Source organism: Corvus moneduloides, chromosome 5, assembly GCF_009650955.1.
Source record: "Corvus moneduloides isolate bCorMon1 chromosome 5, bCorMon1.pri, whole genome shotgun sequence".
Classification (NCBI taxonomy): domain Eukaryota; kingdom Metazoa; phylum Chordata; class Aves; order Passeriformes; family Corvidae; genus Corvus; species Corvus moneduloides.
In genome coordinates, this window is record NC_045480.1 from 4,492,844 (window position 1) to 4,520,803 (window position 27,960).

Below are 27,960 nucleotides of genomic sequence, written 5' to 3' on the forward strand. Positions count from 1 at the left end.
AGAGAGACACGGAAGTTTGTGAAAGCAATGCATGTCATCTATAGTACATGCATTTAAAGCTACATGAATTTTATCCAACCTTAAAAAATAAAAATCTATCAAATTGCGTGATTTCTGTTTCTAACACATCATTATTTCCACTGCTACAGCTCATTTGAGCTATTATGGCTTTAGTTATTATTTACTCATTCTTCAGTAGATGGAAGTTGCCTTCAGGAATCCAGGAGGTTAAAAATAATTGTGAAATCACAAGAACTTGAAGGTTGAGAGAACAAAACTAAAGCACCTTTTGCCTACAGAGCAGGAACTTGTCTTCATTAAACAGAAGCTCTGAAGATGAATTCATGATAGAGTGTGTCCCTTGGGCCTGGCAAAAGCAGGAAGAACAATTACGATTAATGTGAATAATATGAATATGTCAGCAAGAGCAGGCAACCTGCTGCTGTCTCAGGTGCAAGAGTGCAAAGTTTCCCCATCAATAAAATGCAGCCTCTGCTACAGGACCAGAAGAAATTTGTGTCCTTTGTCACCTCAGAGACTCCCAAGTCAACACAGCAGAAAAGTTCCTCTGAGCATACTTTTGCTGTGGGTACTTGCTGGCTCACAGAGAGGAAAATGAACATATTCAGAGTACAGACATGTCCCAGTGGGCCAATGTCGTGGTTTGAAGAAGAAAAATATTATTTCCCACTGGAACTGAAAATGAACACAAGCTTCATCACTGTCTGGATCAAATGCAAAAATAATTTTTTCCTCCTTGCATAACGGGAATATTCTAAATACCAGACTGATAAACCCTTAGAAAACCATGCAGAAAGAAGAAGAGCCTTTACATAACTGGAAATAATAAGGAAAAGGCAGAAGACAATGCTAGTGAAGGCAGTAAGCCAGTCTGGCAAGACTTAAGGCAAATTAGTTTGGCAGCAGGAAATAAAAATATTTTAACTCTCGAAAAATGGACTTATTGGACAGAGATGCAAGTGTAGCTGTCCCTTACACAGCATAGGGGACATCTACCAGATTTTTTTCTTTGATTGTTGGTGAAGAACAACTGAGGTAAATGCTGTCTGCTTAAATCAACAAGGAGAAACTTCAGTGCTAAGAAAAACTCAGACATCTCTGCTATTACCTTCATATTTGCTGTGCAGCATTTTTTGAGGGGGTGAATTTAGTTAGAAGAATACGGGTTTTTGTACCCATGATGGTCAAGGGCTAAAAATTGTCAGAAGAGACTGATTCTTTCAGAAAGCTTTTGGGAATTCAGGAATTTTTGAGGTCTCCCAGAGAAGTTTCTATGCAAAGATGTCTGCATGGTGGCTGTTCTCCCTCTCTTACCTCTTCAACAGTACCAGATGGCACCAGAAATACCACTTCTCACATAGCCTGACACTCACTTTGGGATGAGTGACTCTCATATCCTTTTAGTCATGATCTTGGCCACTGAAGGAAAAGAACTTACAGAATGAAAATCAAATGAGAGGTGTTTTGGCACAGCTGGTTAGCAGAAGTGTCCCTCTCGGGGAAAAATGGCATGGTCTGCACCTATCGCAGTGAAGTGTAGCGTGCTTGGGAAGATTTCCTGGCACCGGAGCATCATCATTTACTCCAGTAATGTTTTCTGGCATGATTTTGACCCACTCCAACAAGCTCTTTCCCTGAACAATTCCTGGACATGGTTTGGCAGCTGGAGCCCAGGAGCCACTCCAGCAGGCAGTTTGCACACAGACACCCTGTTCTAGAGTCTGAAACAGTTTGTTAGGAAAGATAAGAGATGTCCTGTAACAGTTATCCTCCTTGCTTGAAGATATGTCTGGATACATTTAATTTGCTGCTGTAGATGTAGCCCTAGGGAAAGATGTTCCCACCTGTGGAAAACAGAGTAAACAGTGAGAAACAGGGTAAAAATCTTGTCTTAAAAAGATTTCCTTGGATGAAGAAATGCTCAAGATAATGTTCCATTTGAGATGACTTTATTACACTGTTTATTTTAAAATATCAAAGTCTGATCAAGCATTACACAAAAAAAAAAGCACAGTGCACTCAGGTTTTCTCTAAAATGGAAACTGATTTTTGGAGGATGGCATTATTTGGAAGGTATTGCAGTGCACACTGATTTTACTTCCTCAGAGTTGAAGATATTCTTCTGCACAGCTTATTACACCAATAAAACAGAAGTGAAATAAAAATCATACATGCTTACTGAAAGGGATTGAAATATAAATATACTTGCATTTGATGTAGAGAATTTAATGGGGTTCACTGGGGAGAGTAGGGTGGATATAACAGCCTGGAAAAGCAGATAGACAAAGCAGACAAAAAGAACAGACTGTATCCAGCAGTCCTGAGAAAACAGACAAACAGCTTTCCCAGAATAAATAGCCAGTGCTGTATATCATGATCTCATGGGAGTAATTACTGCAGCTGACTTGTTTTCTATTAAAAACTTTTGCATCAAAATCATATCTGTCACTTTGGAGATCGCACCAGGCACATGAAGGACACATTCCCTCCCTGGAACAAACTCTGGGTAGTTAGCTAGAGGTTCCAAAGGAGGCAAACACCTGAGCTGTGGTGAGGTCAGGAACTTCTCTACTCCCAGTCTGTTCTCTGAAAACCCACAGAGGAGTGGAGGGATCCAGTGAGCATTGATGCGGATGAGCTTGGAACAGAGACCGTGCCATTAACACATGAATAGCAGGGGGCTTTTCCAAGACTCATTTATCAAGGAACAAAGAAAGGAGCTCCAACAGTCACTTCAATTTGAAAGTTTCTGTTTATATCATATAAAGTTGACTTTACCCCCTGCTATCCTTCAATATTGACCACAGGGTTGTTTTCACGAAGCGAATTAAAATGATGGGAAAATATAGATTACTGAGGAGTATATCTCAAGGGAAACAAAACTGTCGATAGACATCTTTAAAAATGTCTGCACCACTGAGATAAGACAACATTGTTTAATGTTTGGAAGTATTCTGAGGTGTTTATTAGAGGATAATGATTTTCTGAAGGAAATAGGCATGAAGTATTGTATTCCTGGTCACCATGATATTAAAAAGATATTATATCACTTACAAATGTGTGGTGAAAGCAACAAAACTAATTTGCTGTAAGGACTTTATTACATTTATTTCCATTGGACTCATTTAAGAGGAATTAAAGAGAAAAAGGAGTTAAATATAAGAATCAATTGCTTTCTGGAGCACACGCCTGCCATGAAATAGGTAGCAGTCATCATGCCAAAGAACCATCCAGGTACCATTAGACATGGAGAAAGGGACACGGAATGGAACGTCAATGGAAATCAGTGGACCAAGACACAAAACCAATTATGCATATTAGTTTGTATTTTGACCATATCAATGTATGTATTTGTAATTTGTATTAACCTTTTTAATAAATATCCCCAAGAAAACACTCAAGGAAACACCTCATTTTCTAGAATATTCTTTTCTTATAATTTATTAATTACTTTTGGGTGAAGACCAGGAAATGCCAGAACATGTTTTGCAATGTACATTCTGTAGACACTCACAAGAGTTTGAACCAGAGCTCGTGAGAGGCCTAAGTGTTAGGTAAAGATTAATTCAATGCAGCAACTTTAGTTAGTCCACACTAAGTTTATAGATGTTTCTAAGACTCATGAGAAGTCATGAGTGAAGCTACAGGTGCTTTTGGTCTCAGTAAACACCTGAAAAAAATGAGGATTAGATGGACTGGCTGTTGTCCACTGCCCATGTGAATTCCCAATGAGATTATTGTTGGCGGGGTGACCTTTGAAAAGAGTTTCTTTAGGAAACGAGAAAACAAACAAAAAGCTGAAGCAGAGCAACAGCTGTGCCAGACCTACCTGTACAGCTGGCAATGCCAAAAGTGTATTCAGAATTATTGCTTGGCTGTCATTTATGTCTTGTGAACTCTCCATGTTGCCTCATAACTAATGTAAGGGGAAAATGAGTGTTTTAGTAACAATATAGCATAAATTACCACTATTCTGAGCCCGGATGAAGAAAAAGTAGAACAAATCCTGTTATTATTTTATGTTCTTAATCACATTTTGATCAATAGAGCTCTCAACATTACTCTTGGGATAACGTGGTTAAAGACAACAAAATTCTCTCAATTATTATTTATAAATTATTTACAAAAGAGTACAATTTTAAAAAAAAATACAAAGGGAATGCAAACAACCTAAAGGCTTTTATGTTTTTCTCATGAAGAGCTTTCAGTTGGGATTAGTCCTTTGAGACACTGTGTTCTGCTTCTTTTTCTTTTGAAAAGCAAATTTAAAGCATAATATTTTATTTATTTATTTTACTTTATCTTTTCAAAGCAGTAGGGTGCATTAAAAATACCACAATATCCTTGACAACTGGGTATGTTACACAAAGAGACAAAGAAATCACTCATGTCTGGAAATCTGTATACTTCTTAGTATATCATCAATATACAAAATTGCTTTTGGAAGGGCAAGCTGTATTCTCCAAGCCAGTGAAAATACGATCACAGCTGAGTGGGTCGGCCCCCAAAATTCTAGAACTTTTCATCAAAGGGCTATTGTTCCTCTTCCAGCTTCCAAAACAATGCATCCAAATGAATGACTCAACCTCACATTCATGAAGCACTGGGGTGGTTTGTATGGAAGGCACTGATGCAGGTCCTGCCCAGATTGCATTTCCAGCAGGTATTGGAAAAGCTTAGATAAAATGAAATAACTATCTAATACAGGAGTGAAAGTCAGCTTTTTCATCCTAAATTTTTATATAAAAGAGGACTGTCACGTACCTATTTTTGGTTATTTTCACATTATCATAAAGGTTTTGGTTTTTTTATTATTATTTTGGAGATGGCCAAGACAGAGAAAATCAAAGGTCAAGGTGAGGAAAGGACAAGACTGCTGGGAGCAGCGGTTCACCAGCTCCTGGAGAGTTCTGGGTGTGTGTTTGTTAGGAATTCATGCTCAGTCTCCCTTCTGGCTGGACAAAGGGCAGGGAATTGCAGCCTGGCTGTTTTGGGCAGGGAGGTGAGGGTGCTCCTGGTGCAGAAAATCTGCTTCTTTTTGTCTCTGGTGAACTGGGAAAGAAAAATTCCCTGGGTCTTGAAGCCTTTGGGAGCTGTAATCCCTGAAAGCACAGAAGCATAAAGAATTTATTAGAGGAAAGTCCACATGCTGGCCCGTAATCCACTCTAAGAAAGACACACCTCCATCTAGTTCCTTAAAATCCCAATATTTTCTCAGTGTTTTCATCCATTATAACATATACCTTTTCCTTGAGTTGAATTGATACTCAGTCCTTAAATATAAGCCTCTTTCATGAAAGATTCAAAACAAATTGATCTCATCTTTCACACTTTCCAATCCCAGTTGCTATATTTTTCTCTTCAACAATATGATTTATGTATATTCATTGGCACAAGTCAAAGTTTCAGTTAAATGTCAAAGCTGCAGCATTTTAAAATGCTGTAACCATTATGCATTGTGTTCTGCCATCTCAGGAAAAAAAAAGACTCGAAACAGGAGTTCTGAGAACTGCATTAAAATGTATGTATAATTCATGTATAAAATTCCTATATAAAGAATATAGCTTAATAGGTCAAGATCTTGTTAAAAAATGCAGTTGGTAATAATCTCTGACAACCTGTGCCTCCTCGACAGCAGAACAAAACTCTACAGAATATATTGCCTCCTTTTATGCAACCATGTGATAACCAGTGAGGTTTAACACTCTGGCTTCATGCCCTGCATATGCCTCCTGCTGATCATTATTGCTCCTCCAAACCTTTTAGTGTCCCAGTGATCTCTGGTGATTTTGCTTTTTGGTAGCTTTGTGCCTTGGCAACCAACCGGAGTAAATCTAAAGTCTTTCATCTTTGCACTCTAAACTTGAATTTAGATATCTAAATGAGCACTCTTCAGACAAAGACCTATTTAGCCAGTAGGGAGTCAAGTCATGTGTTGTCCTTTGTCCACTGCTGATTTGAGGATTCAATATTTTTCTTCCTTTAAAAATGCATCAGCATGGCATCTTTATTTGATATATTTGCTCTTGAACGTGAGTAGCATTGTTCCTCTCAGTCTACAGGTTATATCAGAGTACTGGATGCTCTGAAATAAATCTGTCTATGTAAATAACAGCAGCATTATCAGTGTCTCAAAGGTAATATCATAAACTTCTAATTCTTTTCCGTAAATTAATTCATCAACATTTTCTAAGCCACTGAAAAGAGAGAACATCCTAAAATATTTTGGTTTGCAAAGGCATCTGGTGACCTGTATGACAGAACCTTGCCCTGAGAATGTTCTCCGTTTTTCCTTTCCTGTTATTTTCTTTTCATTAGAAGTCCTTCTGACAGAAAGTATAGCACTCTATCATGAAAATGTAATATTGATGGATGTACTTAACTCTCATATGTTTCATTATTAATATACGTAAAATGTTTGGGTATAAACCATCCCTTATATTGCAGGTATTCATTGTCTTCATCATGCTATAAGTGTCATTATTAGTCTACCTAATCAGATTTGGTTCAGAGTTTAGGTGTTGGGGTTTTTTTTTCAGAATTCATTATCTCTTTTTACAAACTCTAAAACACATATGTTAGAAGAGACTTATGCACCATTTTTACATTATGATTTAATCTCTGTGAGCTGGGATATATCTGAAAGACCCAAACCGAAATAAATTCTACAATGCTTGCCAGATTGGGCGGAACCAACATTGGGATTTCTCCAGCTGCATCGTCTCCTGGTATCTGCGTCTGTTATACAGTCTTAAAAATCATGTGATTTAAAGACACACTAGAAATCCATTCCGGTGATGAAATTTCTTTCACGATATGATACTCATTTATCTTCTAACTTCATTTACTACCATTCCAAATAAAACAATTATAAAACAAAGGAAAGAAAGCCAAATTTCAAGAGAAACCACAAAACTTATGCAAAGAAGTAAGCTGAAATGTCATCCAAACATTTAATAGAATAAGACAAGATGGTAACTAGTGCAAAGAAACCTGACAACCTAATTTGCTCTTCTATCAAAACCCCGGTGCCTAAAACTTGATTTACAGCATATGCAAATCATTCAGGCGTCCTCTTAAAGTTCAGTGTTAAAATAGATTTGTAGTTGCTCAGCTTTTTTTCCCTCTTTTTCAGTAGAGGAATACTCAGATCAACAGAGATGTGTAGGTACCTCATTCCCAAAATGCTGTTTCTTTGCCACAGGAAAACAATGGGCAAGAACTCACAAATATGTTTTCTGTGCTGTGTCTAGATGCAAATAAGTGTGTCCACCATTCTGCACTTAAATATCCCTAAAACTGCCTTAGTCCAAAATTCAGATCTCTTAACAGATTTTTCTTCCAAGTTTTGTCTAATCTGCCCATGGAAGAGACCACGGTGGAGCAGATACCACAGCAGATTGTGGAGAACCCCTGAATGGAGCAGATGGGTATTCCTGAAGGAAATTGGCCTGTGAAGAGCTCGTGCTGGAACAGATTTTTGTGAAGGACTGCAGCCCTTGGAGAGTCCCAGGAAAACTCTGGGAGTTAAGATGCATCATCACCAGCTGTAACCTCCTCTCCTCACCTCCCAGGCTGTCCAGTGCCAGAGAAGAGTCAAGTGAGCAAGGGAAGATGAGCTTGGGAAAGAAGGAAGGAAAAGTGTTAATGTTTGTATTTTTGTTTCTTTCTCTTAATAATTAAAAACACCATAATTAAATAATTATTTTTATTGGCAATAAATTAAATTAATTTCCCCTCATTCCAGGCTGTTTTTCCCACAATGGTAATTAGAAAACAATCTCCCAAATTTAGCTCAGCCCACAAGGTTTCTCATCCTATTTTGCCCCGCTGCCCCACTGAGGAGGGGGAGAGAGCCGAGTAAAGGGTAGAGGAGTATGGCCGGAAGCCAAGGCTAGCTCAGTGTGTGTGTTAGGTAAAATTGGTTTTCCTTATTATATCACTTTATATTTATCTGTGTTGAATTTCATTTGACATTTTATTGCTGAGATACTCTGGCGTCTGAGGTCCTCCTCAAATTCTTCACAGCCTGTCCTGTTCCTAAGTGCCTCATATAATGTTAGACCATCATAATTCTTATCATATTATCACCATACAGATCATCCCTCTTCTGTAGGTCATTTCTTGACACACTAAACAGAATGAGTTCCAGGACAGGCTCCTGCACAACTGCTCTGATAACCATCCTGCGTTGCAAGAAATGACCTTTTGCAGTTATCCTTGAATTCCTGCTTTTAACCAAAGATTAATGCATGTGAGGGTCTTCCCTCTTATCCCATGATACTCAGTGTTCTGGCAGCCTTTTTTAAAATTTTGTAGGAAATTAAAACAGACTGTATAGCTCCTGCCATTTTATCCCATATGTTTCTTGACCTCTTTAAACAATGCCTTCTACTGAAGCCATGATTAGTCTTCTCAAATTAAAAATAATAAAAATATCCAAGGGTCTATTCTATAATTTTTTAGTGCTGTTATTAATTTTCCCAGTGGAGATCTTAGTTTTAAAGGAGTGTTAGTCCCTGAGCACATCTGTAAATTTTCTAAGAACTGCTATCTCATCCCCTGTCTTTTTGTCTTCAGATAACATGAGTTTTTAAGTGAGAGGTTATATACATAGTATATTTATTTAATCTGTGTGTTCCTGGTGAACTCTAGAGGCATTATCATCTGATCCTGGTAATTTGTCCACTATGTATATTTCTATTATAATCTCTTGCACTGTTGCTTTCCCAGATAGCTAATGCTACAGTGATCAGAGCACTTCTATGTAGCCGGGGAATCCCATGCTATGTTCTGGTCCAGAAACATTTTCACTGGCTGTCTGCACACTATAGGAGATGATTCTCAAAACACCAAAATGGATTGGCACAAATAGCATTGTGTTCTTTCTTTAATACAATATATTAATGGTTGTGGGGTATCTGAATTTCATTCCATCCTTTGCTGGTCAGGGTTAAACTTCAAACTTCCAATATTTCAACCCCTCTGCTTTAGGTATTCGAGAAGAGAATCTTTCAAGCCTCCTGCTGAAACTGCTAGACTGTTAGAGAACAACTAAATATTCATTGGGCAAAAGACTCTGTGATCCTGGTGATTAGGGTATTCATGTGGCAGGGGAGACGTGAGTTCCTGACATTCTAATGAATATTTACATAATCTTGTGTGAAGTATTCACTGGAGCAGAAACAGCAAGTTGCCTGATCACTTACCTATAGAATCATAATTTTCTTGCCTTTCAGCTCAATTAATTTTTAATTGTGCCTCACAAAGAGGGACAGCCTCAGGAGAAGGAACTTTCACAGAACGTCCCAGCACTCTGAAAATTCACCTAATGTTAGCTTTCAAACTCCCTCAAAAACTGAAGAGATTTAAACCTGTTGCTTAGACTTTCTCAGGGTGCTGGGCATCGAGATGTCATCACTTCTTCTTTCATCTGGTCATAATTTTTCAAAAAATATGTACTTTGTTAACAGTTTCTTGGAGGAGGTTCAGCATTTGCAATAAAAAATGGGAAATGCTATTACAGCCCCTGAGAAGACTACAGGTTATTCCTTATCTTTTTTATACCTTGGTCCCTGGCTGGATGTGGTGGTTTCCCATCTTGGTGGTTTCCAGCATTTCTGGTACAAATTTTCAATGTTTCTGCAAACTGCTGCTCAGTTTATCTAGAAGGTATATTTTTAGGAATCTAGGGAAATGGGAACACCCCAAGATTTTTAAATGACAGCACTGGTCTACATAGAACTTGGTAAGTAAATGTCTCTCTGTGCTTTGTGGTGTTCCATTTTGTTTACTTGCTATTATGAGGCTGCTTCTAAGAACTGGCTGCAAATACAATGGAAAGACTTGCAGAAAAGAAAGAAAATTATAAACAAACAAAAATGGCCTTGGAGTAGGGATATTATCAAATTTGTTTCCCTCAGAGTACTTCAGCATGGTTTTGTTACCCTTCAAAATTAAGCTTCTCAACCAAATTCCCAGAGCAGTTGAAATGTCAAGACTTCAACTTCTCAGCCTCATGTAAGCCAAGACAAAATTTAGAAGAACTACTGTCACCATCAGGGCTCACCTGTGCTCCCGACTACAAGTATTCTATTTACCATGTTCTATGTGCACCAGTGCTGCCATTTAAAAATCTTGAGAAGCTCCCCTTTCCCTAGATTACTAAAAACATACCCTGTGGATAAATTCAGTAAAGGTTTGCAGAAACCCAGAGAATTTGCACCACAGGTATTCATGGGGCAGGGAAGGTGCGAGTTCCTGGATTTCCTCAAGATTACATGTCCGATGTACTCATGACAAAGGAATGACAAACGGTAGCTACTGTGTGTGGTTTGAGGTCTGAAATTCTGTAGTTAGCCTTACTGTGTTACCTACACTGCCAAATTTGAATCAAATATTTGACTTAGGCCTATGCCCATTCCTTATCTGGTTGTTTTTTCTTGGGGGGGGGGGGGGGTTCGTTTTTTTTTGTTGTTTCTTTTTTGGTTTGGTTTTTTTGTTGTTGTTTTTTAGTTTTTGGGGTTTTTTGGGTTTTTTTTGTTTGTTGTTGTTGTTTGTTAGTTTGGGGTGGTTTTTTTTGTTTTGTTGTTTTTGCTGTTGCTTTCTTTTAACAAGAGATGGAGTAACTCCCTTTCATGGGGCTTTCCTTAGTGGTGGTTCATCAATGATACCAAGTCCAGAGTCCTGCTGTGCTGTAAACATAAACTAGAGATTTTGCTGTGACTTGAGATACTGGAATAAACTGAGTTAATGAAGCAGAGGGAATTCAGAAACTGGCTGACTACAGAGAGAGCATGTTTGTGTGACTGTCAAATATTTATGCTCATGTATTAATTGCCTCAGATGAGCTGCTCACCTGGATGAGCTGTTATCCAGACACCTGTACCCACTTCTTGCAGTGATGTCTAGGCAGTGCCCTCCTCATAGGTGTCAAAATTATGAATCTGTGCTTCTTCATGATTTTCCATTCAGCCTTATGTTTAATCACAGGTAAATTAATGTAGTACACCCTAATATGACTGGTGCTTGTTTCCAACTGCACCCTCTCACTGTCAAAGTCAGGTGTCATCTGGCAAAAAAAGAGAGCAGTGGCACAAATCCAACAACACAGAGAGAAAAGGGAAACAGAAAATCTGTTTACCACTTCAGACAGCGTGTATAGTTTTTTTACCTCTTAGGGTAAAAACTATCAGTACAAGTGGTTATTTTTGAAGAGGAGAGGAGTAGTGAGAAGAGCAGATTTATTGTAGAAAAGATTTGGAGGGTCTTTACTCTTTTACTGTAACAAAAGAGAGAAACGTGGTCCACCTTCTACTCTATTGCCTTCAATAAATTGTTAATTATCTTCAATAATGTTAAGCCCAAGACAAGAGAGAAGCAGAGAAAATTACAACAAAGCACAAGAGATGGCATCTGAGATTGGTTCACTTAGCTGTGTGATTACTTTTTCCCTGTGACACACTGAGCATGACGTCTGACACAAGACTCAAAGGACCTCAACCCAATAAATGAGATTTGGACTGGTCCTTGAACCATAATTTCAGATTTCAGTCTTGAACTTTACTGCTCTATCTCAGTCTGTATTCCAGCACATTTTGAATTGCCCAAGCCTGTGCAGAGTTTCCCAAGGAGGATTTCTACTTCCTGAGTAGCCCAAGGAACCCCATGTCACAACCATTGTAAGTGCATGGAAAAAATGTGTTTATTGGTTCCTGTGTGTCCCAGAAAATGTAGTAGTGGCTGCTTTTCCAGGGAAAACTCACTGGCACAACGGGGATGTGGCAGCAGATTAGCAGCCAGTAGAAGTTTGGAAGATCTGAGCTCAGTTCTCCCTGCTTAACAGAACTTAACTCTCCACTCCTTGTGGTTTTGGCAAGTAGGTCAGCCAACAGATTCAAGGCTGCTTGGAGGGAGGGCAGTGCCAGATGAAAAACCTTGCAGTGTGCAGAGAAAGAATTCAGAATTCACTGGACTGGAAAGAAAACATGAAAACAAGGGTAGCTCCAATAGAAAGGCTGGGGATATCCTCTGGAAGGACAGGGAGGCTTCAGCTCCACTTCCAAAGGCTCTTTATGTGATTGTTCCCAGTAGTTTTTTCATGTAAAATGCGCAATCTCCTATCAGCAGGGATCGGGACCTCAGTCTGTTTCTGCCCACAGTCACCACTAAGTGCTGTAAGCATTAGACTGCTCTGTGAAATGGGAATGAAAACGATCCCAGGCACTCTGGGTCAATCCTCCCTCTTAAAAGTTGTATTAGGTCCGCTAATAGCGCCAGGTGTTGAACTAAAGACTGTCAGCACCAGTTACCTCCTCTGCAGCTTTTGTCCCTCACAACAGATGCTCCCTTTAACCAACTCTTGGCAACAATATCGTCTCTATTTATCATCTTCAGACTTTCTTTTTCCAAGTCACTCTAGCAGAATCTACAGAAGGTTCACAGAGAAGACGCAGCTGGTATCTCAGCTGCCTGATTCCTAAATGGCCTGAGCCAAAGGCAGAGCAGCCTGCCAACTCTCTGGAGCCAGAGCTGCCTTCCTGTTCACTATCAGATTTATGCGAATATCCTGGCACTGGTCTAAAAATACCTGGATTTAGTCAGGAGAGGCAGAGAAGCATAGAGGGCTCATACCCTGCTCTCCCATCTTCATCTGCCTGCACCATGTGTTGTAGCTGGAGCCACACAGTTAAACCAGGGCTATGTTGTTACCTGGGCACGGTTTATTTCCTGACAAAAAAACCCTCACAAGCCACTCAACAGAAACACAGGTTCTCTGTCAGAGAGGAAGAATTTCACTCTTTGCTTGTTGCTCACAAGTGTACTCTGAGGTTGTGGCTGCAGCCCAGCCAAGAGGGATCAATGCACTGATGCAGGGCAGGAAAGCTGTTGTGCCTGTGTTTCCTGAGGGATAATCAATAGTGCCAGATAGAAACTGAGACGTGCAGAAACTGAACTGCATCTCCTTGGAGATGAATGGCTCACTACAGCTCTGGTCAGCCATAAGTAATTTTAGTAAAATAGACTGATAATTAGATTTGAATTATTGAGAGTCACAGGGAACAGACTGAAATATTCCTGTCTTTCTCTGCTTTTTTTTTTTTTAAGTGTCTGGGGAAAACATGAGAGCTGTTCCATAGGATGATACAATTGGCTTATTGTTGATCTTTATATAAGCTGTAGGTTACATGCTGACTTGGACTATATGCTTTGCATTTGGCAATTAATCTGCAAGTTTGTGGTTTTTTGCTGAATTTACAGGAAGGAAATCCTAAGACTTGTATCAGATAATAAAGCTTGTAATATTAAATCAAATTATAATTGTTTTCCCCAAAGAAATGAAGTTTTGCTTATCTTTATCTCCACAAGTCAGTAAATAGGCTGTAGACCTGGATATTAGGAGAAAACAAGATTGTGGCCCAGTCACCAGCCTCTAGAGAAGATGATTGAGAATAAGGAACAATGCACGTGTCTCTCCCTTGCTGACAGGTTTAGAAGTGGAAGAAGTAATGAGCAACACTACAGGGAGTTGCCAAAATCATTTTACACTCTACCAATATAGCTTAGGAACCTTTTTCCAGGCTACAGTCCAAGGGAAAACCTCTGACCAAGTGTTACAATATGTAGACATCAAAAATTTCAGGGGTTAAATTATTTAGTTGTACAAAGGTACATTTGAAGTTTACTATCTGGAGTGCAATGTAGAAAATGTCACTAAAGGAACCAATCTCTTAAGTCATTTAAAACACATAAAATCAATGAATTCTTCATCAAGAACTGTGACCACAGTAATTTTTGGAGGTTGTTAGGGGCATGTCTTTTGCAGAGCCCACAGCTGGTCATTAGATCTGAAATTTAAACTGAAGACTCCCTCATCCAAGCAGAATGTCCTTATTGCTTGCATATAAAAACACTGTTCTGTGAACAGCATGGACATTATTAATTACCCCATGGCAGGCAAGGGAGGAGCTGTGACCAGAACAGTATTTCTAAACTTCAGCATTTCAATGAAATTTAGGAGCTGTCACAGTTCTCCCTTCCCACTGACACTGAAGGCATTTTCCAGCAGGTGCTATTTGGTTTCCTACCGAGAGCAAGGAACCCACCCTGCTGCCCATGGATTGCACCTCTCTAGTTTTTACTGCAATCATGACGCTCCAGAAACTCCTATTTACATGGCAAATGACAGTTGTGCCTTTTCTGAACCTAACCACTCTCTGCAGTGCAGCTTTGAATAAACAAAAAGTTCAACTCTTTCATCTGGGTTCACCCAAAAACACTGAATGCAATTTTCTGTAGTGCCACCAAAGTAACACAATTTTTGCACTGCAGGTAGTGGTCATTCCCCTGGAATGCACCTGTTGAAGCAATCTACATAATCATCTGTGTTTCTTTTCCTAGAAACAAGACAGAAACCAGCATGAATTTCTGTAAGATGTATTGAGGAGTATCCTGCTGTTCTATGAAGTACTTCCATGAAGGCTTATTATTGCCAGAGCACCATATGTGAATAAAAAACCTTGCAAACGCACACACAGACCTAGTGCCTGCTGAGAGAAATTGATAGTGTAGTTCAGCCAAGTGATAAGAAGTCAGGTATGAGAACTCACATTCTATACACCAGGCAGCAAACTCAACACATTTTTTATCCTTTTTTTTTTAAATGTCACATTACAGTTTTGCCCATCTTTTTTTTTTGCCTACTACATTTTTTTCCCCCTTTAAGAAGATGATGAAATCTGATGAGGAAGAGAGCCATGAATTCGCATCATGAAATAAAATCCACCTCCCCTTTCATCCCATATTGCAGATTTCCTGACCTCTCTGGAGAAATTCTTTTTACCTGATTTCCATGCAGCAGAATTTCCAAACCTTTCATTCTGAAAGCCCTGCACATCCCACATCATCTGTTCCCTTCTTTTTGCATACATAAACTCATCAGATATGAGAGGAGATGAATACAATTTAAGTGAGAGGATTGCAGAGCAATCTCCTAAATGCTGAGAGAGAAATGCAAGGCTTCACTTCTGATTAGAAAGGTTTGCTGGTTGGTATCTGTAATTGATTGGCTCTGGTCTCAAAGTGTGTTTTAGTTTTAAGAAGAATTGAGTGATCCAGCTAAGTAATACAACTCTGGATATTTAACTTCACAGAAAAATGCAGTGTGCTTTTTTTGATCTTTCAGCAATCAAATTCTCTTACAGTGAAGTAAGTAGTTTGCTCAAGTGGAGTTAACTAAATAACATAGGACATAAATTATGGAGATATTTGGTTCATAGGGTAGAGTTAATTTCTCCTTTTCAAGTATGGACCCTAATCTATACTTACTAGTCATTACTTGAGGGAAACTCTAGGAAGCCTTGTTGGGATGTCCTCAGGCCCTTTATTCTTTGATCCATGTGGGTGTGCATAGCACAAGCCTTCTGCTTTTAAGGATAGAAGGCCATGAGTTCTACACAAACTGTTTTTCAGAGGTGTAATTACAGTTATTTCAATGAAGTAGCTCCTGGCTGGTTTCTGAGGAGGTAATAGAGAGAAGCAGCTTTGCCAAATGACAAGAACACTGAAAATTTTCAAGAAGTGGTTTTTATTATTGCCTGATCAAAGTGACGGATGAGTACCCTCGTACAAGTCTTATTTTATTTTTGCAGATAGGGATATCACACCTTTTTATAATGTTTTTTGAGACATTTTGATGAAAAAGCCCTGTAAGAGGCAAACAGAATTGCTGATATTACAAGTGGACCGCATGCAGAAACAAATTCTATTCTCTTGAATTTAAAATATTGTATTCAATCACTTTGGTTTTGTGTCTCATTGGGCTGTGTGTATTGTATGGTTTGCTTATTATAACATTAAAGCCATGCTGAGATTGGTTCCTGTGGAAATACTTCCCCATTCAGAATACATTTGAGCTACTTGAGAATATTCAGGTAATTATCTACCTTGCTTTCTCCATAGGAAAACCTTATCACTGTGACCCCTGCAATATGGCCTTTCTCACTCTGTATTGGTACTTGCATTTGACTTCCTCCTGTCAATGCAGAGGTAAAGACCAAAAATACCTGAAACAGGCTGTGCTTGTCACAGAGCAAACAGAAAATGGACTTAAATGCAAAACAAGCCATTTGGAGGTTAACAGATTAACTTTGCCCTCAGAGATGTGCAGAAAAATTAAATTATTTTTATTTGGAGCTAACCTGGATAAGGCAGAATTCCTTATCAGAGTAGTTAGAGACACTTCTAGAATCTAAAAGGCTTTAAAATCTATTTTAACAGGCTGCACAGTGACAAATGTACACTCACAACATCAGTGGCATCAGCCTTGATTTTGATAGGGCAACTGCAGCTGTAATATCCTTCAAAACCTCCCCTTGATTGACCTAAACATCCTCTACAGAGAGGGGGAAGCATTAATGGATTATTTTGCTTTAGAACCAAAAAACCTGTAATTTATTTTTTCACCTTTTTTTCCATTTCTTAATTGATGTGTTATAACATTGGAAGTGGAATGGTTTTATTCAGGGGCTAGGTCAATAGCCATGAGTACAAAGAAGAGAAACAAAGGCTTCTCCCTAAATAAACAGAAGGATTTGAAACCATCTGCACATTCGAATACCAGGGAAGTACAACAGTAGCCAATGAAGGTTAATCTAATAAGAACAATATTGGTTCTTGGATATTATTTCTATTATTATTAGATTAAAATTAGTGAAGAACTCCTGTCTCAACGTTTCCCTGAAGTACTAAAAACAATGATCACATTACATTTGAAAATCAGCTAGAGCTGCTCCTGTGAGAGTATAAAAATCCATTTACTTCACACCTTCCTAAATCCTCTTAGTGCCATAACAGATTAGTGTGTAAGGGGAAGCAAGAGTTTTTATTTTAATTGAACTGGATGTTGGCTTTCTCAGGGAGGTTTGATGAAGAGGTGAGTTCTCAGGAGGGAGGGTCCTCAGGGAGAAACCTTCTGGTGGAGGCTTCTTTGAATTGCAGCCCTACTCTTAACGGTTTGACAAGTGCAGGGAAGGGCATTTTAATTTTATGAATGTTGCATTTTTTGACTCTCTGAAATGAAGGGAACTGCATTAACATTGCCTTTGAATGAAGGGAACTGCATTAATATTGGCTTTGTCATAGTGATTTTTGTGGGGAGAATATTTGCCTCATTAAAGTATAAGTACATATGTCAAAGACTTTGGATTCAACAGAATTAAAGTAGTAGCCTTTTCTCTTTTTAGAAAACTAAGAACTGACTCATGTCAAACTAAACAAAATAAAAATGACCAATATTTAGAAAGTTTCTTTCTGCAGAAATGAATTTCATTCCCAGTTTCAGGTCCAGTAACCAGTGGCCTTTAGTTACAGCTGCCCAGCAGTGTTTCGTGTTTCTTATTGCCTGATTATAATTTCTCAACCATGTTTTCTATTGTTCTCTTATAAAATTATATAAACTTTTAGGTTGGAAAAGCCCTCTAAGATGACCAAGTCAGACCATTCTCCCAACACTGCAAAGGTCACCACTAAACCATGTCCCCAAGTGCCACTCCACACTGCTTTTATATAGCTCTGGGGTTCTATGGAGCCAGGATTCAAATCTGTTTGCTTACTTGGCTATTGTACATGGCTTTCACATCCACCTTCAGTAATGCAGAAGTTAAGTGCTTAAAAACAATTTATCACAACTTATTTTCTACACTGGGGACAGAGAGAGGTATCATACAATGTAGTGTCATTCAGACAGAAATCGTGATTTTCAAATGGGAATTGCCCCCCTTCCTCACCCTTCAGTAAAGTCATCTTGTTTCTTCAGATTCCTATCTGGAAGAAATGCAAAACACTGATTAATACTCTCTTCTGAATAATATGAAGTCCATGAAAATGAGCAGAATTATGTCCCCCACATGTATGGGACATTTGGAATCATCTTGTCAAGGAATATGCAAGTATGTCAACTTACCAAGAGGTATCAGAAATGTTTAAATCTATACTGCTATTTAGGATTTCTGGGAATGGAAGATAAAGTGCATCTGCATATAGATAAGGGCATTCAAATGTAGCCTTTTTGTTCCTATTGAAAGGTAAAAACCAGGTACGATACAGAGGAAGGGTTAACCCTGATAAAAAAAATAAAAAAACCAACAACAAACTAAAACCAAAAAACACCCAACAAACTGCCAAATCAAAATAAACCAAAAACCCAAAATAAAAAGAAAGTAGCAAAATTAGGAAAGTAAACCCTCCTAACAGTTCAGGGAAGCAACCAAATAGTGTCAGCCCCCATAAACTAATTAATTGAAAATTGGGTGACCTTTAGATTCCCTGCAGACTTGATAGGGTCTGGCTTGCTGCCATGGGAATGAGTCACTCCAGTCTCACTGGTATAATTACTGTTACCACCAGCAAACCATCTCAAAACTTTGACTGATCTCTTGCCTAAAACAATAATCCTCCAGCCACCCTCCAGCAGCAGATTTTGAGACCTGTGTCACCAGCCTCCAGCTCCCATCTAAGCTGGCTCTGTAGTTTGACACGTGACTTCTCCCCATCCCATGACAGGCCATTTAAACCCCAGCAAATAAATGGCTTTTAGCCACATGAAAATTCAGTTTTGTTGTGACTCAGAGAAGAGGAGACTCAGCAGTTCTGTAGGGAGATGTTGGCTATGATTCCTTTTGCTCTAAGGAATTTGCTGTTCCAGTTGGGTTTCCGTTTGGCAAGACTGAAGGACTGGCAAATTCCTTCTCACAGGATCCCTGTGCATGCCCAGCGTTTGCCAACCTTCCCTGCCTACAGGCAGAAGTGCAGGGTATCCCTGGGTCCACTGGTGAACAGCCTGTGTTGGTTTTGGGAATGGTTGCTATTTCTGAAAATGGAAAATAATCTGTCTATACCAGTACATTTTGGAGAAACAAAAAGTACAGTAATTGTCTGGCCTCTCCAGTGATTATTCATTGGCCTACACTGCCCTCATATCTTCACTTAAATCATGACCTCGCTTGGTATCTTGGGATACAATTAATGAGGAATAAGTGAATAACAATATCTAAAACTTATAGTTAAGCTCTAATGCTCAAGTATTTGTGGTGGACACAAAATTTTCCATTGCCTCTCAAATGTATCTTGTATGAACAAGAAAAGCAGGGGGCATGGGAGGTGTCTTATCCTTTCTGCTTAAATCTCACAGGAAAAATCTGCCTGAAACTGAGAATCTCCAGGCTGCCTTACTTAATGGATGTTTTTAACTGGGGAGTGATTTTAGGAGGAATGAGTGGCTACTTGAATATGCCCCAATTAATACAGTAAATTTTAATCCTAGTTTTAAATTCAACATTTTACCTACTTTATGATGACTTGTTGAAAGTCATATCCACGGGTGAAAGGGGAGCACAGTGGTCAGGACTACTCTGTGCTGCAAGATAAAAATGCATCTGTGCCCTCAGCAGGGCAAAGGGACTGAGTTTGTAGCCCAGAGCATCACCGAGATTTCACTGCTCTCAATTTCAGCAGGCTTTGGCCTCTGGAGACTACCCACTTAGCTGGTTTCTCATCTGAGGCATGCATAATAAGAATTGTAATAAAAAACCTCCTCCCTTTAGGGCTTTGGGTGTAAGAGGTAGAAAAACCTTATTTATTAGAGATTTGGAGATAAATCTTAGTCCCAAACTGTGTATCACTACTCGTGGTTCTGCTGAACAAATCACAAAGCCAGCAAAACCTGACCATTTAGATTAATGAAACTGGTTTCATCTTTAGTTTCAAACAGAAACAAATAAAATCAGGACAAACAAACTTGGGGTTTTTTGTGAGTTTAAAGCCTCTTGAATACAGAAACAGTAAACTCAAAGCTCTCAAGGCTGAAGCATGTGAGATTTTTTCTGCTTCTTCAGACACAAAGGAATCCTTTTCTGCTTTCTGGCTTGAAAACCTCCTCGTCATGAGTATGGGCTCATCTCCTTCTTTGGTCCTGACGTTTTTCTGGTTTTGCCTGAGGAACTAGAGCAGGGTGAAGTAGTTTAGGGCTTGTACTTGTTTCATTTGTTCTCTTTTAAACTGACAGCGACTTCAGGCACTTGAAAAAAGACAGCACTCTTGCCTAGTAGTCACTTCTGATATTCTGGTCCTGCCTGTTTATTACTTTTTTTTTTTCCTCCAGCAATGCCATCTACTTTATGTTGTACCTCAAATTCACACTTGTTCACATATTTGAAGAATGACTTGAAAGTTCGTTGGTTTTTTCTTTTCTTTTTTTCTCCCTTTCCTTTCCTTTCCTTTCCTTTCCTTTCCTTTCCTTTCCTTTCCTTTCCTTTCCTTTCCTTTCCTTTCCTTTCCTTTCCTTTCCTTTCCTTTCCTTTCCTTTCCTTTCCTTTCCTTTCCTTTCCTTTCCTTTCCTTTCCTTTCCTTTCCTTTCCTTTCCTTTCCTTTCCTTTCCTTTCCTTTCCTTTCCTTTCCTTTCCTTTCCTTTCCTTTTCCCTTTCCTTTCCTTTTCCCTTTCCTTTCCTTTTCCCTTTCCTTTCCTTTTCCCTTTCCTTTCCTTTTCCCTTTCCTTTCCTTTTCCCTTTCCTTTCCTTTTCCCTTTCCTTTCCTTTTCCCTTTCCTTTCCTTTTCCCTTTCCTTTCCTCTTCCCTTTCCTTTCCTCTTCCCTTTCCTTTCCTTTTCCCTTTCCTTTCCTTTTCCCTTTCCTTTCCTTTTCCCTTTCCTTTCCTTTTCCCTTTCCTTTCCTTTTCCCTTTCCTTTTTCCTTTCCTCTCCTTTTTCCTTTCCTTTCCTTTTTCCTTTCCTCTCCTTTTTCCTTTCCTTTCCTTTTTCCTTTCTTTTCTCATCCTTTCATTTTTATTTTGTGGGTTTCTTGTTGGTTTGTGGTTTTGGTTTTTTTTTTTGTTTTTTTGTTTGTTTGTGGGGGTTTCTGGGGGGATGTGTATCACATCTTCTGAAAGGGATTCTCCTGTGTATGTATATACACACACATTCACGTACAACCACATGTATGCATATCCATATTTAATTTAAAATAAGAACTGGAAGTACTAACTGCTTGTCTTAAAATAAGAAGACCACCTAATTACCCATGGCAAGCCTTGTCTGGAAATTGTACAAATAAGAAAGCATGGATCTAAAGTGAAATCTCTTTATATAGCAATTTTTTTCATTTTACTCAGAAGAACCTAAAGAAATAATCCTTTATGATACAGGGAAAAATATCAATAAAATTGTCAAAGACCTTGATTTTGCTCATTCAGTTTTTTCACTGAAAGTAGCCAGGACTAATTTCTTCTCATTGTGTCATGGTCTGGGTGTGTAAACAATATATGACCAAGATCCCAAATGAGAATCTTGTATATACAGCATCTATTTTTCTGTTGGATTTCTGCTGGCAATGTGAACAACACTATTTGCAACCACTGCTGCCTGGGTGGGATATGTTTTTGTGAAGCACAAACCAAATAAACCACGTCAGGTGGGGGAATTCACCTGCTCCACTACCTGGTGATGTAGCCTAGAAAAAAAGCTGATGAGGCAGGGATGAGTAAGAACAGAGCACACATAATTGTCCAAGTTTTTTTCCCCAATCAGCTAGCCCTAAAAGGCAAGAAAACTATCAGCCATCTCAAACAGAAATTAAACCAGGGAAGTATGAACACATTTCTGAAAAAAAAAAACAAAAAAAAAAAAAAAAAGAAGAAAGGAAGAGTCAGTTTGAATAGAAAAATTAAAGGTGGAGCAGCCTGACCTGGCTTGATGGGATGATGCAACATGTAGGCACCCAACTTTAAGGTACAGATGTGATCCCAGGGGATTTTTCTTGCTGTTTAGAGATTTATAGAGATCCAGCAATATTCTGTAAGTGACTAGGTTTGGGTTTTATCTGCTGTATTGCTGATATTTATGCGAGATGCAGAATTTACTTGTTGCCTGTTAATTATGTGCTGTTAAGCAATCAATAAACAACTTTGATCCTGATTTGTTTGAATTTGTACATGGAAGTGTTGCTTTTTTCCTGTGACCCTGATCCACAGATGAAAGAATCATTGCCCCTAGGTTTTAATATTTAACTGAGATGTCAGCTGAGGAAATTGGTCACCTTGGGCTCTCTTCCAGTAGTCAATGGGACATCCTCGTTCTGGGTGGAGATTCATGTCCCACACCGGCTGCATGACCCCCATGGCTATGGAAAAAGTCTGCAGGCACCAAGCCTTTAGGAAAATGCCTAAAATCAAGTGTCTGTATCAGTGCTGGAGTTTATGTCTTAGGCTGGCCTTTTTCAGGGCTGGAAGTAGCTGTCACCCTCTGATTGGGATCCACAGTCTTTAATTTAGAAAAAACAACTATTTGAAGTCAACTACAGGCAGCCTTCGTTTGCTGAATAGCTCAGTAGTCAGAGGCGTTGATCAGAAGCTGAAAAAGCTTGGATCCCAAATCTACTTATGAGCATTTGGACATAATATTCTATGCAAATAACTTAATTATCAAAACTCTGGAATCCCATATGGCTGGTAGACACTTTATTAACACTTATACAATTGAATTAAACAATGCTTGGGAATATTCCTGACACTGGAACCTGACTGTAGATATGCTTTAATTGCTCATCTCTGGCAAAACCGCTGTTTTGGTCCATAGTTTGTGTGGAAATTTGCAGTTTGGGAGGAGGAAGAGGGTTTATTTACATGCCTTATTGTGAGAAAACAATCCCAGGTGCATTTAACATGCCAGCATGCCCATAGCCTGTCTGCTCAACCTGAGCTGGCATCTTATTTGCAAGGAATGATAATTGTTGTTGGAGGGTGCTGAGGGAAAGCTGGATGTTGATCTGCACTATGGAATGCTAGCAAGCTAAAAAAGCTGTGGATAGACCAGTGTTAAAAAACAAGTACTGAGTGTCCCAGTCTCTGCAGGTGCATATTCCATTATACCAAGTGACCTTTGTAGGCTAAAGCTTGCTAAAAAATATCGAGATTAGAAAATCACATGTGCACAGAGGCAAGGAAGGGAATCAGGTATGTTCATTGGTGCCAAAGCCACCTGACAGACAAGACTTCTGTTGAGACTGTGAACAAACCTTAGCTCCTGCACACTGAGAACAACACAAATTGTGACAGCACAGAGGGGTTAAGCAAAGCCTCATTCTTATAGTTAATTCTACTCAGGTGAAACCAATTTGTAGCAATGATTGATGAAGATTTGGGTTGGGTTTTTTTGCTTAAAAGAAATCCTACAATAAGTTTAGCACTTTGCACACTATAGTTAGAGTCATCACTGTCTTGGTGGTTTCACAAGAGGCAGAAACAGCCAGGGACCAGGAGAAGAGATCAGGTCAAGCAGAGGCAAATCAGTGAGACAGCCTGCAAAGAGCATGGCAGCAGTGGGAGCTTTTACTTGAGAATTAAAGCTGAAGATCCACAACTTGAAGATCCCAAAAATTCAGCAGCATGTTTAGCACTAACTGGCAGCACTGCTGACATTTTACTGACCTGCCCCGTTGGGGCCACAGATGATGGGAACTGAATGTGCACGGTGGCGAAATGATCTGTTTACTTCTGGCAACTCAGTAGGGAACCAAAAAGGGAATTTGCCATTCACTTGCTATTCTCTGTGGTGAAATCCACGGCTTCTCATGCCTCCCACCTTGAACATAAATTCATTTGAAAAACAAACAACATAGAAGAGGGGAAGATAGGCTCTTAATGCAAATTGCCTTGTACTAAGCAAATAAAGAGGCTAACAATAAGTGATAACAGTGCCTTTGTCAAGAAAAATGAGTCTTATTGGGTACCATTCACAGTTACAAATTAAGACTTTACAGGAATTTCTTTCTGGTTTGTGCAATTCTGGATTATTAATCTTCAGTTTTGCATCCATTTTCAGGTCAGCAAATTCTCTTATCTTTGAATACCATATAATAAGGTCACCAATTGATTTGGAACCTTTTTGGAAGTGTCATGTTTTCATCTCTCCCTCTTCTCTCCAAGTTCCTTCTCACAATCCCCTCATCTTAGGTCAAAACTTAATAATTTATGGCAAAATTTAGTTCAATTTATTTTAGCTTTATGAAGCAAAAATCCCATTGAAGTTTTTTGGAAGGTTAATTCTTGTAACACAGAACCTGTAACACAGATCATATTGTGTACCTGAGAGGTCCCGTGTTGGTGAACTACCATCCCATTAATCACAAGACACCAAATGCTTCTTTTTCACAAACATAAAAATGAGAAAGTAGAGTTACAGCTACTTAATGAGGTACCACTCAAATTACAGCTATTTAATGAATCACCATTCATCAGCAGAGCTGTGGTAAGTGATTGTGTGTACATATATTCTTAAGCCATGACATACGTGAGATAATATACATTATTTCTTGTTTCAGGACACCAGAGCACCGTCACTGCAGGTTGCCATAGCTCAGCTGAGACATGATAACTTATTGAATAGCAGTAATTAATGGTTACTATTAGTCTGGTCTAGACAGCTGAGGTACTGCCAAGACACGCTGTGAAGAACGTGGAATTTGGAAGGAATAGTGGGCAGCCACACACGGGATTTGCAGAAGAAATTCTGTTAGGCAGCGAGAAGAACACTATGTTAACATATTGAGTCAATATAATTGCTATATTAGTTAAAGTCTATCTGTATATTAATAACATGATTTTCTATTGCTATGAATAACAAATACTGTTGAAAAAAAGTGCAGGTAGAAAAATAATAAATCATTCCATACTTTTCTGTGCAATTCCAGATAAGTTAATGTATGGGACTTCATTTTTCTCAGGTCAGATGATGCATTGGTGAGAAGTCGAGTAAAATTTACATTTTAAATCTCTGTTTTGCAATAGCAGCCATTTCTATATAGAGGCTAAATAACTGGGGGTTTTTGTTTGTCCAGGACTAGGTACATTAAAGTCTCAGTGCCCAGATAACCTGTTGGTCACTCTTCACATGCATGAGGGAAAATTTCTGGCTGATGAAGTAATCCTGGCTGTGATTTGTCTATTGCAGTATTTTACTCAAAAAGCCCAAGGGCTATTTCAGACAACAGCATTTTGTCTTTCAAAGGTACCTCAATTCAAATACTTAATCTAAGTGTAAACAGGCCAGAAATAGAGTGATCTATTTCTGTCCAAAGTCTGTTAAAAATTAAAAGCACTGTAGAATATAGATGAATCCCATCAATAAGGCCAGTGGTGGGAGACATAGCTGAGGTTCTAGGTCAGACAAGTTGCTTTTGAAGTGTGTAGTAGTTTATGCATTTTATCTGGGTCTTGGACAGCCAGACACTTTGTGGAAATCTTATATTCAAAGTACTTAGGAAGTACAAGCAGGAACACTAAAGAAATATTATCTTTGTCCTTCTAGCCCAGAGGACAAAGTATGTGTTTCAACATGGATATTTGGGGATACTAAATGAGTAACCAGTCTTTTAGAAGAATCCTAAGATGTTTTATCGATAACCAGTGCAGGCACCCCTATGACTATTCACATCTTCAGTTCCTTTCACTGTGTTTCACTGAAACCTTCCATATGAGCAAAGCCTTTCCCTAAGTGTCCCAAGCAGTTATTCTGTATGTAAATCCTGGCTTCTAACAGATGTCAGGCCATTTTATCAGCACTGACAAAGCTGGACATTATGGAGATATCTGAATTAATGTAATTTGCTGGTTATGGGCAATATAACTCACTGTTATATTCCAAATTATTATTTACTGTGCCAGTGTGTAAAAACTGCTGTCACAAGTGCTCATCATCTAAATAATCAATGCAGGTTTCAAGAAAGGAATAACTCAAACAAGCTCAGGACAGGAAATCTAGGTTATACCAGTAAGATAAATGGAGCCTGGATATGGGTTTGTCTACACCCAGAGGCAAGATTTTGGCCCATGACAACAAACATATTTTTGGAAATGCTTGGGATAGAACACAGTTCCTGCATGCAATATGAGCACACCGCCCTGAAGGGATTTGGTTTTCTTGTTTTCAGAGAGGGAAAGAGGTTTTAACCAAATGGACATCACCTCAGCAATGCCTCCTGGCACCAGAACCAGGCAACACAGCCAGCTCCTTGCCAAACAGCGAAGAAACGTCTGTCTACAGACTCTAGGAAAAACTGCACAAAATTCTGAGACTGCTGAAAGGTTTTAGCTTTAACTGTTGTTCAGCTTTTATCACTGTTCTGGAGTCTTTGAGATGATTTTTCTTTGCTAGTGTCCATGGTTGGGTATTAGGAAAAGGTTCTTCCCCAGAGGGTGGTTGGGCACTGAAAAGGCTCCCCAGGGCAGTGGTCACAGCACCAGCCTGACAGAGCTCAAGGAGTGTTTGGACAGTGCTGTCATGCACAGGGTGTGACTCTGGGGGATGGTGCTGTGCAGGGCCAGGAGTTGGACTGGATGGTCCTTGTGAGTCCCTTCCAGCTCAGGATATTCTGTGACTATGATTCTGTTTTACCTTAACACTGTGTGATCTGGAAGAAGAGGCCCCAAGAGACCCTCTCTGTTCCCATGATGGAAAGGAAGACAGGGAAACAAGAACTGTTCTAGGTCTTTGCCAAGGTCCTGAATACCCTGAATATTGCAACTAATATGCAGTCTGAAATCAGATTAAATGGAATTAAAGAAATAGAGAAACTGAAAAATTCTGGTAATACAATTATTGGCAATACAATTTTAGAAATAAAGAGTAGTGACCCGGAGGGGAGACTGTTAATATCAGTCATACCTATGGCAAATGGCGAATGATGGATCCCTCAGGAAGAGAGTACCTCCTTGAATGCACCTGGCACATCATCCTCAGCCCAGGGAGCACTCACTGCCTCCACTGACAGTGGCTGACTGCACAAAAAGAAACACTTCTCAGCATTGAAATAAAGAAAAACAGTCAGAGGTAGACTGAGCACAGAGTTGCCTTGCAGTGAAGAGGAGCTATTTCTGAAAGATTATTCTGCCAGGACTTTCTCGTGGTCCTGTTGACTTTGTGTTTCTTTTCATAGATATTCTGATTCCTATATGTACAAATAGGATATATAATTGAGTACTTACACCTTTCACAAACAGGGGTTCAAAAGTATGTTAGAAATCCAATTTATGAGAATTTTGTTTTTTTACTGTGCAATCCATGATTTATAATTTAAATCCCTGTGCCAAGTAGACTCATGTCTCAAAGGAAATAAAAAGTGTTTTGACCATAATGGCCTACTATTTGCAAGATTCACCTCTGAAATTCAAAGCTCTTTCCTTTATTGAAAATACTGATGGTTTATTTGAAGATATCGCCAAATTAAATTTAAATAGTAAAGAAATTGCTAACAGTCCAATTCGCTTAATAACAAGAGGAAGAAAGTAGTGCTGACGTTAATTTCCAACTTAACTGATTAAATGAAATCTTGAAAATTTTATGAGTTTTACTCTAAAACAAAACAGGCAGATTTTAATGAAGCATCTCCTTTGGTAATAGCTATGCATTCAAAACATATTAAAGAAGGAAGCAGTTCTGTAGCAAAATTAAATTAATTTCCATTTAAAAAGCAAACGGAAATGAAATGAAGTGAAGGATACCTTTGTCTTTTAGTCTATGAAACTTTAGTAGACTGACATTTCCTGACACAACTGCAGACATCCTGTTGGCATGCAACACTGGGACCATGAATGCTTGATGATGATCTGCAACTTTATTTTTTAATATATAAATATTTAACTTTGGTCATACTAATGTCAGTGGCAGCTCCCAAACATGCCATTCCTGGCCAGTAGCTGTAACAGTCTCCTTTAATGCAGATTTTGCAGTTTACTCACACAACATTTGCTTGTTCTTCAGTAACTGAATCAACAGAAATTTTATCTAAATTTCCAGATCTCCTTTTGATATTTGACCATTATTGCTTGCCCTATCCACTACAGTATGGAGAACACTTTATTTCTTCTTCTTAATTTTTTTTTTCCCCTGCAGTTGC

At 38.9% G+C, this 27,960-nt stretch overlaps 1 long non-coding RNA gene across 1 annotated transcript in view; it reads right to left on the reverse strand.

Moving 5' to 3' along the window:
- Positions 1–3,282: 3,282 nt before the first annotated feature.
- Positions 3,283–27,960, reverse strand: part of LOC116444866 — a 40,071-nt gene continuing 15,393 nt past the window's right edge. The window contains exons 4-5 of the long non-coding RNA XR_004240558.1: positions 7,589–7,640; positions 3,283–5,123 (exon numbers count right to left, since the gene is read on the reverse strand). This is a non-coding gene — a long non-coding RNA (uncharacterized LOC116444866). The remainder of the gene's footprint in view (positions 5,124–7,588; positions 7,641–27,960) is intronic.